This window comes from Vulpes lagopus, chromosome 9 (assembly GCF_018345385.1).
Source record: "Vulpes lagopus strain Blue_001 chromosome 9, ASM1834538v1, whole genome shotgun sequence".
In the NCBI taxonomy this organism is placed as follows: domain Eukaryota; kingdom Metazoa; phylum Chordata; class Mammalia; order Carnivora; family Canidae; genus Vulpes; species Vulpes lagopus.
This window is the reverse complement of record NC_054832.1, coordinates 72,815,592-72,831,537: the sequence shown is the minus strand read 5'-3', so window position 1 is coordinate 72,831,537 and position 15,946 is coordinate 72,815,592.

Here is a 15,946-nt window from a genome sequence, read left to right as displayed (position 1 = left end):
CAAACTATATTTTGAATCTTACTTTGTAAGACATTTTAGAAGTGGCTCATCATGCCTGATCTCTCTTTTGTCAGTGTACTTCCCTTTAAATAAGGTGTCCTGTGGGCTCACAGTAGTCATTCAATGCAGTGCTTTGCTGCACACTCCCCTGAGGCCAGGGAAGGGAGTAGACATACAGATTGTTAGTCTCAAATTGCTTGCTTTGAGGGGACAAGTACAAGGATGATACCAGTATTGCAAGAAAACTATCATAAGGGGAAAATCGATTCAAAATGGGAAGCAAATCATTCTGAGCAAAGATGGCAAAGCTGATTACTGGGAACAGGCTTGGAGGTAAAGGAAAAAAGGCCTCGTTAAATAAGCAACATTCGGGTGGGGTTTTGCAGGGGGACAGGGCGCTGGCAGGTAGAAAGGAGTCTGCAGGGAGAAGTTTCCGAGAAAGGATGCAGCAGAGCAAGAGCAGCGTGGGAAGCCCCGAAGGACGGCGCCCCCCAGACTGGTGGAATTGGAGCCTTGAGACTCAGACTTGAGATTGCATCAGAATCACCTGGAAGGTGCATTAGAACAGATCATTGCCCGCCACCCCGAGTGTCTGGTTCTGAGGTGTAGGTCTGGGGAGGGACCCAAGAACAACAGCTGAGATTCCTGGCTCTGGACCGCTCTTTGAGACCCGTTGGACGTGCTGGTTCTCAGCAGCTGGGGAACCCGGTCAACCAGGATGAGGCCACATCACGGAGAAAATACAGAGTCCCTGGGGAGGAGTGTGGCCTTTATCAGAGAAGGGGTGGACGGTGGCAGTCCTACACATTTGAGGGAGCCTCGGGTGCCCAGCACAGCGCAGAGCCTGCCGCCCAGTTACTGCGGAGCCACAGGGCCTGGCTTCCCCCCCTGGCTCTGCTTACTGTGCTCGGCGACAAAACAGGGGTAAGAGTACTGCTCCCCTCACAGGGTTGTTATACAGAATAAATGATGTAATATTTCGTTATGAGCCGGGCGCATGGTCAAGCCAACGTGTGAAATAGAAACGTGAAATCAAGATGTTTGGTAACTGAGATGTTGAATAAAATGCAGTGTCAGAGAAGCACAGTATGAAGTCCAATCGGCCAGCAGTGTGGGGACAGATGGGCAGGAAAACCAGAGAGGAGGCTGTTGTGACAGTCACAGTGCGGCGGGGGGGGGGGGGGGGGGGGGGGTGGTAAGAGCCCTGACTAGGTAGGATTGGTGTGCTTTGGGAGACGCTGTAGATGCAGACTCTGAGGACCTTGCCTGACACCCTGAGATTGATTTCTTCAGATGTGGGACAGGGTACAGAGATCTGTTTGTATGACTTGTTTTTTGGTTTGTTTGTTTTCAAGATTTTATTTATTTATCTGAGAGAGTGAGAGAGAATGAAAGCACTAGCAGGGGAAGGGGCAGAGGGAGAGGGAGAGGGAGAAGCAGGCTCCCTACTGAGCAGGAAACCTGACACAAGGCTCCATACCAGGACCCCAGGATCATGACCTGAGCCAAAGGCAGATGCTTAACCAACTGAGCCACCCAGGCACTGTGGGTTTTGTTTGTAACAACCTCCCCCATCTGTGAGATCTGATTTCAGAATTCAAGTTATAACCCTGATACACTCAAGCAGGCAATTGGATGTTGGAGGTGGTAACTGTTACAGATTTAACTGTCCTCCCAAATGGTATGTTGAAGTCCTAACCTCCAATACCTCAGAATGTAACCTTATTTAAAAATACAGCTGTTACAGATGTGATTAGTTAAGCCAAGAGGATTTCACCAGTAGGTCCCTAATCCAATAGAACAGGTGCCCTTACAAAAAGAATGTTCCAGGAAGAGCTAGAACACACATAGAGGGACGACTGTGTCTGCAGCCCCAGGGAGAAGAAGACCATGTACAAGCCCAGTAGAGAGGCCCAGAACAGATCCTTCCCTCACGCCCTCTGAAGGAACCCACCTGCCAACACCGTAATCTCAGCCTTCTGGCCTCCAGCATTGTGGGATGAGACGTTTCTGTTGTTGAAAACACCCAGTTTGTGGCACTTTGTTACAGCAGCCCTAGCAAATTAATGCAGCAACCTAGTGAAATTATAGGAGTGGCTAATAAAAGAAAAAATTGTGGATAACCAAAATAGAGGGAATCTGTAGTCAGGAAGAGGAGAACTGGGCCAGCAAACCAGACAAGGAAGCATTTGCTACGGCAGGAAGTAGAGCTAACCAGGTATGCTGTCCAGGGTCCAGAGACCAGGCAGCAGTGTGTCTCAAAACGTAGGTTTTGTACTCAATGCACTCAGGCGTACTGAGGCCAACGGATGAGGAGACAATTGCCGTTGAAAAGAGTTTGTGGGACACCTGGGTGGCTCAGTTGGTTGAGCGTCCGATTCTTGGTTTCCGCTCAGGTCATGATCTCAGAGATGTGAGATTAAGCCTTGTGTCAGGCTCCACACTCCACACAGAGTCTGTTTGAGAGTCTCACCCCCTGCCTCCCCTCCAACTCATGCACGCTCACTCTCTCCCTAATACATAAATAATCTTTTAAAAACTGGAGGAAGAAAAAAACAGGGAGTAGGCAAACGTTTTATCTTGACAGGAGCATAAGCAACCTGAGTGCATGAATCATGCCCCTCTGGTACCCTATCCTGAGTGCCCAGAAGAACCCTTTTAAACTCCAACTGCATCTGGAGAGTGGTGGGGGAGAAAGGATTACAAAGAGCTAAAGAGAAGGGATTTGAGGATGTTCCCCATGAGCTAATAGGGAAGGAGGCAGAGCAGTGCTCCTGCTCCAGCCTGAGGGATGCTTCTGGTATAAAGGATGTAAAGCCACGGTAAGGACTGCTGTTAAAGCTGAGTGCAGGAGTCTGCTAGGGCTGCCATAACAAAGCACCACTGACTTGGGGCTGGGGGGAGGTGTTCTGAACAACAGAAATTTATTTCTCACAATTCTGGAGGCTAAAAGTCCAAGATCAAGGCATTGGCTGGGTTGGTTCCTTCTGAGGCCTCTCTTCTTGGCTTGCAAATGTTCACCTTCTCCCTGTGTCCTCACAAGCTCTTCCCTCTGCATATGTCTGTGATCTAACCTCTTTTTCTTATAGATACCAGTTATATTCGATTAGGGCGCAACTCATTTTACCTTAATGACCTCTGTAAAGACCTTCTCTCCAAATACACTCAAGTTCTGAGTTACTGGAGGTTACACTCAATGTGTCTGAGGGTGACACAATGCAACCATAATGCTCAGTCTCCCCAAGGAGAAGATGGAGTAAAGAGGCGACCAGATGACCCCAAGCTGCATCAAGGGCAGAGAGCAGTTACGATGCCCACGTTTCCTTACAGAGAGCATCAAAGCCCACACAGTGCTTCCCGCTCCTTCTTGCAGCTGCATGGCACCGGACAGGGGCTCAGTTCTGGGGCCAGGCCCTGGCTGGCCCAACCCAAAGGCCGTTTGAACCTCTCTAGCCTTACTTTGCTTATGACCTACTCTGCGGGGCAGACAGGACTGGTGAGTATCAGGGAAGACAATGATCTGAAAGTGCGTCCCAGTCTACCAGGGACTTTGCTGCGGCTGCAGTAATGGGGAAGGCTGTCACAGTGCACAGACAGGTGCTGGAAGCCAAGGTTACTGGGAGGGAGATAACAGCACCTGGAGGCCTGGGCAAGGTCCAGTTCCAACTGGCTGCTGGGTGAGGCTTAAAATAAGGACAATTTAAGCCAGAGGGGGAAAAAGAAAGACAGGTGAGAAGGGAACCTTTTCAGAGGTGAAAAGCTGCAGTGCCTCAACTACTTGCCAGGCAGGCACAGGACGGCCCCGCCGGGCACACGGAGCTAGGGCCTCACTGAACCTGGCAGCTGCCCACCCCGTGCCCCCTGCAGCTTCCTAAGGCATCTGCCAGAGGGGGAATCGATGGATAGAGAGCTCTGGAGCAGCAGCAGGCCAGAGCAACCTCTGATTCTTAGGATGGACAGACACAACCAGCTGGATGTTTGGGGCCACAGGCCCGGGCACATGCACGTTCACACACACACACATACACAGGCAGTAATAATTATTAACAGCGATCATCTTTCACCATATCATTATTCCAAGGGATATGTAAGTACACCAAGCCTTTTTTTTTTAAAGATTTTATTTATTTATTCATGAGATAACAGAGAGAGAGGCAGAGACACAGGCAGAGGGAGAAGCAGGTTCCACGCAGGGAGCCCCGATGTGGGTCTCGATCCCGGGTCTCCAGGATCACGCCCTGGGCTGAAGGCCGTGCCAAACCGCTGAGCCACCCGGGCTGCCCAAGCCTTTTTTTTTTTTTTTTTAACATACAATTATTTCAAGGGCAGAATGCTTTCCTATCATCACTTGCAAGAATCTTCAGCAATTGTGGGATATTGTGGTTAATGTCATTTAAAATTACTTTTATCCCTAAAGAAAACCAGAACTTGTGGATCGAAGGAGTGAATTGATCTAAACTATGGGAAAAGTATAACAATAAGATACCAGCTGTTCGCCCACTTACTCGATCAGCTAATATTTATTAATCGATCGCCTGCCGTGTGTAGGCACTGTGCCAGGTGCTGGACTCTCGATGGAGTGCGCTTCATACTAACGAACACCTAGACACACACCTCACCCCCACCTCGCACATGCACACCCCAGCAATTCTGTTATCACTTATCTCTCCAGCAGCAGCTTCCCATCTGTCAACAGCTTTAAAAATAGCCAAACCATACTGCAGAGAGCTGCTCCGCTGTGGTAGGAAAGCAAGAGAAATAGAGAATGAAAAATTTAAGAATCAAATTAAAACTCTCAACTCCAAAGAGTCGAATAAGAAGAAAATATTTTATTATTATTCTATTAGTATAGAAGCATTATTATACTTGCATCTTTATTGATCAATAATGTTAACAAAGACTCCCTTTAAGTAGTGAATTCCCCCATGCACAAGCTTCTGGGATGCGTGCTGGGAATGAGAAAATAGGGCTCTCTGTCCAGAAGATGTAAACTTGAGGCAGAGGAAGAGGTGAGAGCACCTCGAGCTCCTCCTCATAGAGCAAAACTTGAAATTGGTGCATCCCCACTAGATGCATATCCCCAAACCAACATTCAACAATAGGCCTGAGTTTAAAACCTGAATGTGCAACCCCACAAAGAGACTCCCGTGTTATTATACCCAGTAATGCAACACAGGGACTGAACCCTCTCTTGCGAGAGAAAAATAATTTTAAGACTTTTTAAAAAGGACAGAAGGAAATATCCTCTTATTCTTTCAATAAATTACCTCGTATCAAATGTAGGAGTCTAACTTCTAGTATTTTCTGGGGTTTTCAGGCTACTCTTTAACTTTTTATTTTTTAAAGATTGTATTTACTTTAGAGAAAGAAAGAGCACAAGCAGGGCCGGGGAGAGGGGAGCAGCAGAGGGAGAGGGAGAAGCAGACTCTCCCCTGACCAAGGAGCATGAATAGATGTGGGGCTCGATCCCAGAACCCTGGGATCATGATCTGGGCAGAAGGCAGATGCCCATCTGACTAAGCCACCCAGGGGCCCCCATGTTCTTTTTAATGAATATTGTGGCTAGCACTGAAGTGTAATTAAGCAGATTGCTTGGGAGAAATACAAATTCTCACTGTTTTGCCCACCTACGACAGTGCTGCCTGAGATATGGATTCGTCTCCTCCTGTCCTGTGTTGAGCAAAGTTGAAATAAACTGGTCACACAACTTCCCCAAGTTTCAGCATAGCAGTGCGGATGCAAGCTGAGAAAGGCAGCTCCCCCTCTCTGAATTAGACATTACATCTCTGACAAGTCTTACGTCTCACTAATCAGCCCATTCTGATGAGATTCTCAACCAGAGACCCCCTTGCTTATTTGGATAGTCTGGATGATATTTTTCCCTTTCTTTCAATGATTAGCCTCATATAATTTGCCCAATTTTGTAAAATCTAATCATGAATTAAGAGCTTCAAAAATATTGATGCTATTATTGGACTCAGCTCAATTTCTAGAAATCTTAAGTATGTAAAAGTATTTAAGTAACTCATAGACTCAAACACACTCTTTTCATCATTATTTATAATTCAAAAATATCCAAACTCTCTAAATAGCTAATTTATTCTGTCCCTGTGTGTTAAAGACCTGCTATGCATCCAGAATCACGCAATACACTGAGTGTATTTATGAGCCAATTTTAATCAATTAAAAGGAAAGGTTGATTGATCTATGTAGAACATCTTAAGTGATATATATTAATGAGGCAGGAAAATGTTCACCACGCATTGTTAAATAGAAATAACCCAAATATGAATTATTTACAAAGAACAATTAAACCTTTAAAAAAATGGTGAAAAGTATGCAAAGAAGGAGGAAGGAAAAAGGAAGAAAAAAGGAAAAGAAGGCACTTCAAGAGAACACACTCAAGTAATAAACATTGTATTGCACTTTTTTTCTTCTTTCAATTTTCATTATTGTCTATAACTTTGATAATGGAAAAGAGAAATGCTCAAAGAATAACGGAGCTAAATTCTGTTTGTAGACCAAACAAAATCTATTAAAAAGCAAACAGATTGCTTAAAAAAACAAACCCACAATGATGAAGACATGTCAAAGGGACACAGGAACCAAGTGAAAGAGCTCCCAAAGGCCAAAGCTGGAAAAATTTGAGTAGCTAAATAAATCAAGTAGTATTGGATTATAACCAAGTGTAAAATAAAAATTTATGAGTCTGCACTATAAATAAATAATTTGACAAATAAATAAGTGGAGAAGAGAAAATTTTCCCATGCAGGAGAATTCCAAATAATTTATGTAAATATTTCTCCTTCAAAGAAGTGTAGCATTGCATCCCCCTCCTTAAGTGGTCACTGTGTGTAATGACTTCCTTCCAAAGAAGACAAGGAAGGGAAAAGGTATTTTGAGAGTGAAGAACCCTGACAAAGACTGCCTCGGCCAGGTAATAAAAGTCAACAGTAGCAACAATGAATAATCTCCTTGACATTATGATCCTTGATAGGATAAAATGGCACTTAACCTCTGTGGTCTTCCTCCTCTAAATATATCATCCCAGCCTAATCATAGGAAACATCAGATACATTCCAATGCAGAAGCATCTTATAAACTACCCAACCAGTAACGCTCAAAATCTTCACGGTCATTAGAAATGAAGACAGTCTGAGAAATTGTCACAGCAAAGAGGAGCCTAAGGAGACACAAGGATTAATTTCATGTGGTTGCCTGGATGGGATCCCAGAACTGAAAAAGGACATTAGGTAAAAATTAAGGAAATCTGAATAAAGTATGGACTTTAGTTAATAATAATAATGCATCAGTATCAGTTCATTAATTGTGACAAATGTGCCACAGGAGGGGGAATTGCATGCAAGGTATATGGGAACTTGCCGTATCATGTATGAAATTTTTCTGTAAATCTAAAACTGTTCTAAAAATAAAGTTTGTGGGACGCCTGGGTAGCTCAGGTTGTGATCCCAGGCCTGGGGATCAAGTCCCACATCGGGCTTCCTGCATGGAGCCTGCTTCTCCCTCTGCTTACGTCTCGGCCTCTCTCTCTCTCTGTGTCTCTCATGAATAAATAAATAAAATATTTTTTAAAAATTAAAAAAAAAAGTTTGCTAACAACAACGACAGAAAGGGAACCAAGTTGCATGAGTCTGTTTTTGGTACCATGAAACCATAAAAGTTACTATCCTGTTATTTACCTTTACCTAACATCTTACTTAGAGTTATTATTCGAGAAGTCCATGTTTGTTTCAAGTGCAGATGCTTATTCATAAAGTTAAAACTTCATTAAGAACAAAAAGTAAAGGAAATATTTATCTAACTTCTGGAAAACAAAATAACAAACTAACCACTGACAACAGGCTTTAAAAAACTTAGTATTCCAGTTAATTCCTTTGTGGGACAGCGCCATCTAGTGTTTGATTACTTAAATGAACCAATGTGGTTCTGTTTCCTTCTCTGTGAGCGGCTCTAAGTCCTAAGTCCTATTTCAAAGCTGAAAAGAACAATAACATGGAAATATGTCTCTACCCCCACACCCCCAGAAACTGCTCATAATCTCAACTGACTCGAGTAATCCAATTGAAATAACCTGGTTTCATTTACAACTTCAGCCTTGAATCTGTCTATATAATGTGTGTGTCCGTTTTCAAAACTTCAGTCCAAAAATAATGAAAGAGATTTTTATCAGAAATACAAACCCATGAAAATGTCTCATAATGCGGTCACTGTTTAAAAGTTGTAAAATGACTTATGTCTTATAAAACAACAGATCTCCATTCCAGCCGTCAGTTCTAGAAACTGCAGAGCTATGACAAGTTCCTATTGGGTTAATTTTACTCCAACTCTTACAGCAAGTCCCTTGCTTAATAAGTCCATGCCTATTTTAATATGATATTGTGATTCATAAAGTTATGTCTTTATTAAGAGTAAACAGTAAAAAAAGGAAAAAATGGGCTCAATTAAGGTCTTACATGTCTCAAAAGAAAAGACTCAAATGTTTAGTTAATATATATTGTTTTTCAACCTGGATGATTTTTCAAAATGTGTCACAAAAGGAAAGGAACACAGCTGAAATAACTGGCACCTTCCAATTGCAAATACCCTAAGAGGTAGTTTGCCTAGAATATAAATGGCAAAAGTTTACTTTCCACTCCTAATTTCCTCTGGACTTGGCATATAGAATAGGTGAGGGAAAAACCCCATTCTGGTTATTAACTTGAATGACACTTCTTGTTCTCTTCTGACCACATGGACATATTAAGATAGGCCCTAAAAGCAATTATTTCCATCATACCTTGAATTAAGAAGTATGTTCTTGTATTAAGAAACCACCTCTCAAGACTCCTAACTCTGGGAAACGAAAAGGGGGGTGGAAGGGGAGGTGGTCAGGGGGTGGGGGTGACTGGGTGACGGGCACTGAGGGGGGCACTTGATGGGATGAGCACTGGGTGTTATTCTATATGTTGGCAAATTGAACACCAATAAAAAATAAATTTATATAAAAAATAAAATAAAATATAATGATTTTTAAAAAATCACCTCTCAGGTAAGATTGGTTTTGGGTTTTGTTTTTCAGATTTCATTAAGATTTAATTAGTAGAGAGTTTAAAAGCACTGATAACACTTAGCCAGGTTATAATTTATTCTAGTGTTTTGGTTTGTTTTTTCACATAAAAACTTCTTTTAGGTTTGAGGCTTAAAAGTTTTCCTTGAGAGTGGGGCACCTGGGTGGCTCAGCCAATCACGTGTCTGCCTTAAGTGTCTGCCTTTTGGCTCAGGTCATCATCTTGGGGTCTTCAGATCAGGCCCCACAACAGGCCCCATATGGGCCCTGTATGGAGCTCCCAGCTCAGTGGGGAGGCTGCTTCCTCCTCTGCCCCTCATCTGCTCATACTCTCTCTTGCTCTCTCAAATAAATAAATAAATAATTTTTAAAGAAAATGTTTTCCTGGAAGCAAGCAAATTATTGTCCAATTTAAGTGATGATATCTGAGTTATGATGTGACTACAGACAATTTACCCCATTTTATTGGTTGATGTTTTTGCTCTTGAAAATATTAAAACTTCCCAGCTACAAGCCAACCAGTGATGGCAAGAAAACAGAAAATGTCTGAACTGTAAAACACGCAACCGAGAGGTGTATTTTTTCTTAAAAGGTTTAGCCTCAAGAGAACTATGTGGTAATAAACCACAGTACAAGAATTTGGACAAAATTGAGTCTGATAATAAGCACAGTGATTACCAGAAATGGTCACCCCTTCTTACCTGGAAGCAGGTACCTACCCCCCCACATTCACTGGAACGCCTGCCCTGTGCAGGTCTAACCCAGAATCAAGACTGTTAAGAGATATAAGCCAGATGCCTTTCCACTGTCCAGCAGTCCCAGTTCAGTCATGTATTGTTGCTCCCCAGGAACTACCTCTTATCAGTAGTGACACTTATAAGATAAAATAGAATTGGTTTGCCCTGGTATAGACAAGAGAAAGCCAAATACTTTTCCTGATGATAGAAACAAACAGAAATCATCAAAGGAAGTGATTACACTGGAACAGATAATAAGAATTTGGGACAGAATCAGCAGTGATCCCACAATGGCTCTGAGAGGTGCTAGGAATCTTCAGAAACAAGAAGCAGCAATTCATAAAAAGCCCCTGCCCACAAGGCTCTAAACAGAGGCTCTAAACAATGGGGAAATTTCTGTAGCTGTAGATGTGAATGAGAAATAGATGACCTGCAGCAGGGCAGTATGGCCCAAGGCTGGAGAGGTCCCCAGGACAACGGGCTAGGATCTTCCTCCTGCCAACATATACTGGGCACAAATATGTCAAGTCCTTTGGAAACATTTTCCTTTTCACAACGTGAACTTACGAGAATAACTATCAAGGTGCTTTCCTTCCTGAGCTGAAGCACACCAAGGGCAAACTAGAGCAAATGTTCAGCACAGACAGAAACTAGCCTGTGTTACAAGAGAAACCCTTCATGATCTGCCAGGCTCTAGAAGAAGAAAAGCCTGAGTTTTATGATGACCAAAGACAAACGGACTTATTTTACAGCAATGCAGGTTTTATGAGTCTGAAGGTTTTGCTTTTTTCTTCTCAAAATCTAGGATATCACAAAGAATGGAATTACTGTTATCAGTCTAAAAAGCTTGAGACATGGTGCATTTCTATTTAAACCTGCATCAAAAATGTTCTTACTGTACTTGGAGAGAATAGGCAGCAAGCCTCCAAGGCTGGTGAAGGAGAGGCAGTTTTATCAGGGACAAAACAACATGAGGAGAAATGATATGCTGCCACTAACTCCAACAAAAATAGAAAGCAAAACAAAACACTGCCCAGAACCTTATGAGGAGAGGGTTGGAACCTAGTGGTGCTGGGACGGAATGGCCTTCTGCTGTGCTAATATCTTCTCATGAAAATTAGTGGGTCCTTGGGCCAGGAAGATAGAATTCATCTCCTAGACAGCAGAAGAGCACTAGCAAAGAGCCAGGAGAGCTGTCCCCATCAGGATGGGTCATGGGAGCAAGCCCTTGGAGCACGCTGGATAGGGGGCTCAATTGCAGTGATCTGCAGGCTCTGTGGACTCTACCCTGCTACCCATGGAAGGCAAATCTGACAGTTGTTTTTACTGGGTTTCATTATTTAAACATAATCCGTAAACTGAGGCTAACACCATCTGCCTCGCAAGGCTATATTCAGGAGTAAATGAGCTAATATGTGTGAAGATGCTTACCAGAGTGTCTGACACAGAACAAGCACTCAGAAACAACTTTATTTTTAATTTTCATTTTTTAAATGTTTTTTAAAAAATATTTTATTTACTTATTCATGAGACACACAGAGAAGAGAGAAAAAGAATGAGAGAGAGAGAGAGAGAGAGAGAGGCAGAGGGAGAAGCAGGCTCCATGCAGGGAGCCTGACGTGGGACTTGATCCCTGGTCTCCAAGATCATGCCCTGGGCTGAACGTGGCGCTAAACCGCTGAGCCACCCGGGCTGCCCCGGACACAATTTTATTACTCATATCCCCAAAAAATAGCATTAAGGATACTTATAAGTAAGAAATGCTGTGCATTCAATAGGCATATTCCTTCCAGGTATTGGGTGAGGCTGTGTCACCAAGTGAAATATGATTTCCCCTGGAGCAACCAGGAGCCCTCAGGCCGTGATGTGGGGGATACTTTCTACTCGTTACCTTAGAACCAGGTCAGCTCCCATACTGTCCTTTCTCCTTTGCTGAGGGTCCCAAGGATGCTTTCTTAATGAACGGCCACCCCTGGGCCTATCCTTTGGGATTTTTGTCCTCCAAAATAGGATTCTCTTCAGCTCTCACCAAAGATGATTATAAGCTCCTTCCATTTTAAGAATTTATCATAAAGAAATAGACATTATGAAATAAGAAGTCACAAAGTCCAGCCATAGTGGCCTGGTCCTCAAGTGTCCAAAACCTGACTCAACAAATAAAAGCCCCAATGGGCTCCTGATCTTCCCTCATGTTCTCCTGAGAGAATGAGGTTTCAATGGGTAACCATGCCCCCACCCAATATCAAAAGGGATGCTGGATTTAGTAGAATTTTCTTTAAGAAATGTCTTTTCATAATGATTATAAGTTGATTTAAAAATAAATAAAAGTTATAGGCAATGAACACATTTCTTTGTTAATTGAAGGAAGTAGAATTTCAGTTTTAATGCACCTCCTCATCGTTTTGGTGTTTGTTGTAGAGCGACTTCAGAATTGTTCACTTACTTCACAAAGTTTTATATGTAACTGTAATTATAAAGATATCCCTTAAGGGTTTTGTGGATTTAAAACATTTTAATGACTTTCAGTGACACTGGTAGGTGAGTTGAGGTCACAGAGATTTATAATTGGATGAAGTCTGGAGTATACGTCACTGCAGGTGTGAACACATTCCCCACCAACTACCCAGGCAGATTAATGACCAATTGGATTATTTCATTAAATTTTCAAGTAAAAAAATTTTTTTAAATGTCCCTCAGGAATCTCTTCAAGGTTGCAATTAAATTGTGCAATGAATTAAATTTTCTCTAATAAATTTCAGCCCAATCCTGAGTCCCTGAGATTAATAAAACATATAGAGATATATTATGCTATGAGTTCTGGAACCTCCGAAAGAACTGAAGAGACGTTCTTAAAGAAACAATGTGGGCATAGAAGCTGAAGAGGGTCTTCAAGGTTGGCCTAATGGCACCACTCTCTACAAGAGGACAGACAGTGCCAGGGCAAGGTGCCATATTCTCCAGTCCCAGCAAAACGGCAAAGGAGAAGGAATGCCACAGCACCTCTGTTGAGATAGATATGGGGAAATGGAATCTGGGGATTTCGGTATGATTCCACTTGGTTCTCAAGAAGGCCTAGGTGGGAGGGGAGGAGATCTGAACATGATTCCAGATTTTTTCCATTATTACAATGTACTGCTGTTTTCCTCCACAACACTCCCGGACCCTCAAGGAAAATGAGAAAGAGAAAATAAGCAAGGCAAACTGTACCACTTGGTGGGGCTCCTTCTCTTTAGGCAATGACCAGGACATCCAGACCATGGTTCTCCAAAGGAGGAGGTCCCTAGGAGATGTAGGGAGGAGAGAGATGGAGGGAGCTGGTTTAGTTTGCACCCTTGGCTCTCCCATCCATTTTAAGTGAGGATGTCTTACATGTTTTTAAAAATTTTTTTTATTTAAAATGTTTTAAAAGATTTTATTTATTTATTTGAGAGAGAAAGAGAGCACAAATTGGGGGCGGGGGCAACAAAGGGAACAAGAGAATCAGGCTTTCTGGTAAGTAGGGAGCCTGATGCAGGGTTCCATCCCAGGACCCTGGGATCATGACCTGAGTTGAAGGCAGACGCTTAACTGACCGAGCCACCCAGGCATCCCTTTTTTTAAGTAGCTACTCATTGCAGTGTAATTTTAAATGCACAATTCAGTGACCGTTGCCATGTCATCTAACCACCATCACAATCAAGATGTAGAACGTTTGTATTATCTAAGAAAGTTCCCTCATGTTCCTTTGCACCTCTGCATCCACCCCTGCCCCAGGCAACTGCTAATCTACTTTCTGGCAAGACAGTTTCACTTTTTCTACAATCTCATACAAATGAAATCATGTGGCACAAAGACTTTTTTGCTTTGTTTTTAGAAGAGGAATTACCTGTCCAACCTTGGCTCCCTGTTGCCCTCAGTGGTCACTGGAGTTCTGGCAACTCCACGTGGCTGTGTGGCTGCAAAAGTCCTCCAATCACACTGCATGCTGACCATCTTGCAAGGTCAGTAATGGAGCCTTCCTGTGTACCATTAATGTACACAGGGGTCTTGCATTTTCGTCAGAAGGAAGCAAATAGAAGTCTTTCTAGGACTATCATAGCATAACTTGGATGACTCTTCCCTTTGCCTTTCAAAGGTCTCCCTTTCCAGCCATGTGTGAGGAGAGAAAGAAGAGTCTTGACTGTTTAGATTGTGGTGTGTGGGTGGTGGGGGAGGGAATAAAATCCCACCACATAAAATTGGGCTTGTTTTCCCCCAAATCCCAAATCAACTTGAATTTTCTTCAAAGAATGCACTTTTAAAAAGACTTATCCTGGACCAATGGTGTAGAAGGAAAATTTGTCCTGAGGACTCAGTCTACTAGGGGCCATCGGGGGCTAAGGAGAAGAGAGTGATGCCATCTGAAGGAGAGCACTCCATCAGACTCAGCCAGGGTCCAGCCCCATACTCAGGGCTCCTGGCTGGGTCCTCAAAAAAGAGCAAAACACCCCTGGGCTGAGATGGGTTCAACCTGGGGGGCAGGGGGTAAGGAACCACATGAAGGCCTTAGAGGAAGGAAACAGAAGGGTCCCAGAATAAAATCATAATGTTTGGATTCTTACAGATGCACCTTCTTCCAAGAAGGCATCAAAAAAGAAAGCCAGAAAGCAAGAAGGTGTTTGTGTGTTTGTTTTAATATCCCCTAGAGAAGGGCAGGAAAGTCAGTGTTTCCTGTCCATCCACCATGTTAAGTGCTTCACACCCATGGTCTCATGAAAAAAACAAAACAAAACAAAACAAAAACCCTAAACTAAATTATAAACTTTTTTCCCCACTTTTTATGAGAAGGGAGAAGTTGACGTAGGAATGAAAAGAAAGGGGATCTTTTAAAGAAAAGTAACAGTAGAAGAGTAAGAAAAGAATGAAAAATTCTAAGGGTTTATACATGTGTAACGGTTCACAGATTTTCAGAGCAGGCATGCTCTGATGCTCTGCTATGTGTTGGCCAAATTAATTCAGTAGGAGTCACTGATGAATGATAGAATTCTTAGACTCAACTCAAGGAAGGTTAAGTTTTTTTCAGAATAATTACAGAATAAACAAAAGCAGTGTCCAAGAGTAGACAAGCTAGTCACTCTCACTCAAAGAGAGAGGCGTAGAAAGCTAAGCAGGTCAAGAAAAGAGAGATCGAGAGGGTTGAGGGTATTCACATGTGAGGGAAAAGGAGTAAGGAGTTAGGACACTGGTTAATAATCATGTTTAATGGTAATAATAATTAACTACAAAAGCTGGTGTCCCTGTCCATAACATAAATAATCTTATTTATGACAGCTCACTATGTAAAATGTTTGGCTTCTTACTCTTCCTAGAATGGGTAAATAATGTCATGATTATTTGTAGATAGGTCCAGAGGATAGAGACCTTCTATAAAGGATTGGGAACCTCTGGGTTCTAGCACGTAAAACTGCCCTCTATGCAGCTTCTAAGAAATAAAACTTCCCTCTATCTGTAGCTTCCAACCTGGCCCAGAGCCCTGCCTGATGTCAAATAGCATTTCAGGGCAAATAATTCACCACAGAAAAGAGAGTGCTGAGCCCTCTCCTGTTTCTATATCTGCATCATTGCTCATGGAGGTGGTGAGGTGGGAACTGTTTTCACCAGCTATTTCAATGTGAAAGTAAATATGTTCCTGTCCAGCCAGCAGGTCATTCACTTTCGGTGCCACCTATCTCCAGTCATTCTTCTTTCTCATCATTAGTCTTCCAGAGCCCATCAGTATCCAAGAAAGCCCACAAAATGTCTCCATCTTCATTCACTTTTAACACTTTAATGCATGGCACATACATCAGATCCAAATGCAAAATAGAATCACGTTATCTTCTTCAGCCTAATGCCTTATGCTGGAAGACAGGAACCTTAAATTATGAAGGATTTTTTTTATTTATTTACAAGAGTTTGTAGAAAGCTCACTACATTGTGGCACTTGTGCAGTGGCTTAGAAAAAATGTCCTCTTATCTCACAATAGCTACGATTTGTCCGAAATTTATATAATCCCTTAAAATTAGTGTTATTATGATATGCCTTTCTCCATCTTTTTACTTTTTATGTATCTAAGTGTATCAAAGTTTAATGTACTGATAGAAAACCTGAGGTAAAGTAAGATCAGTAATCAGGAGATGATTA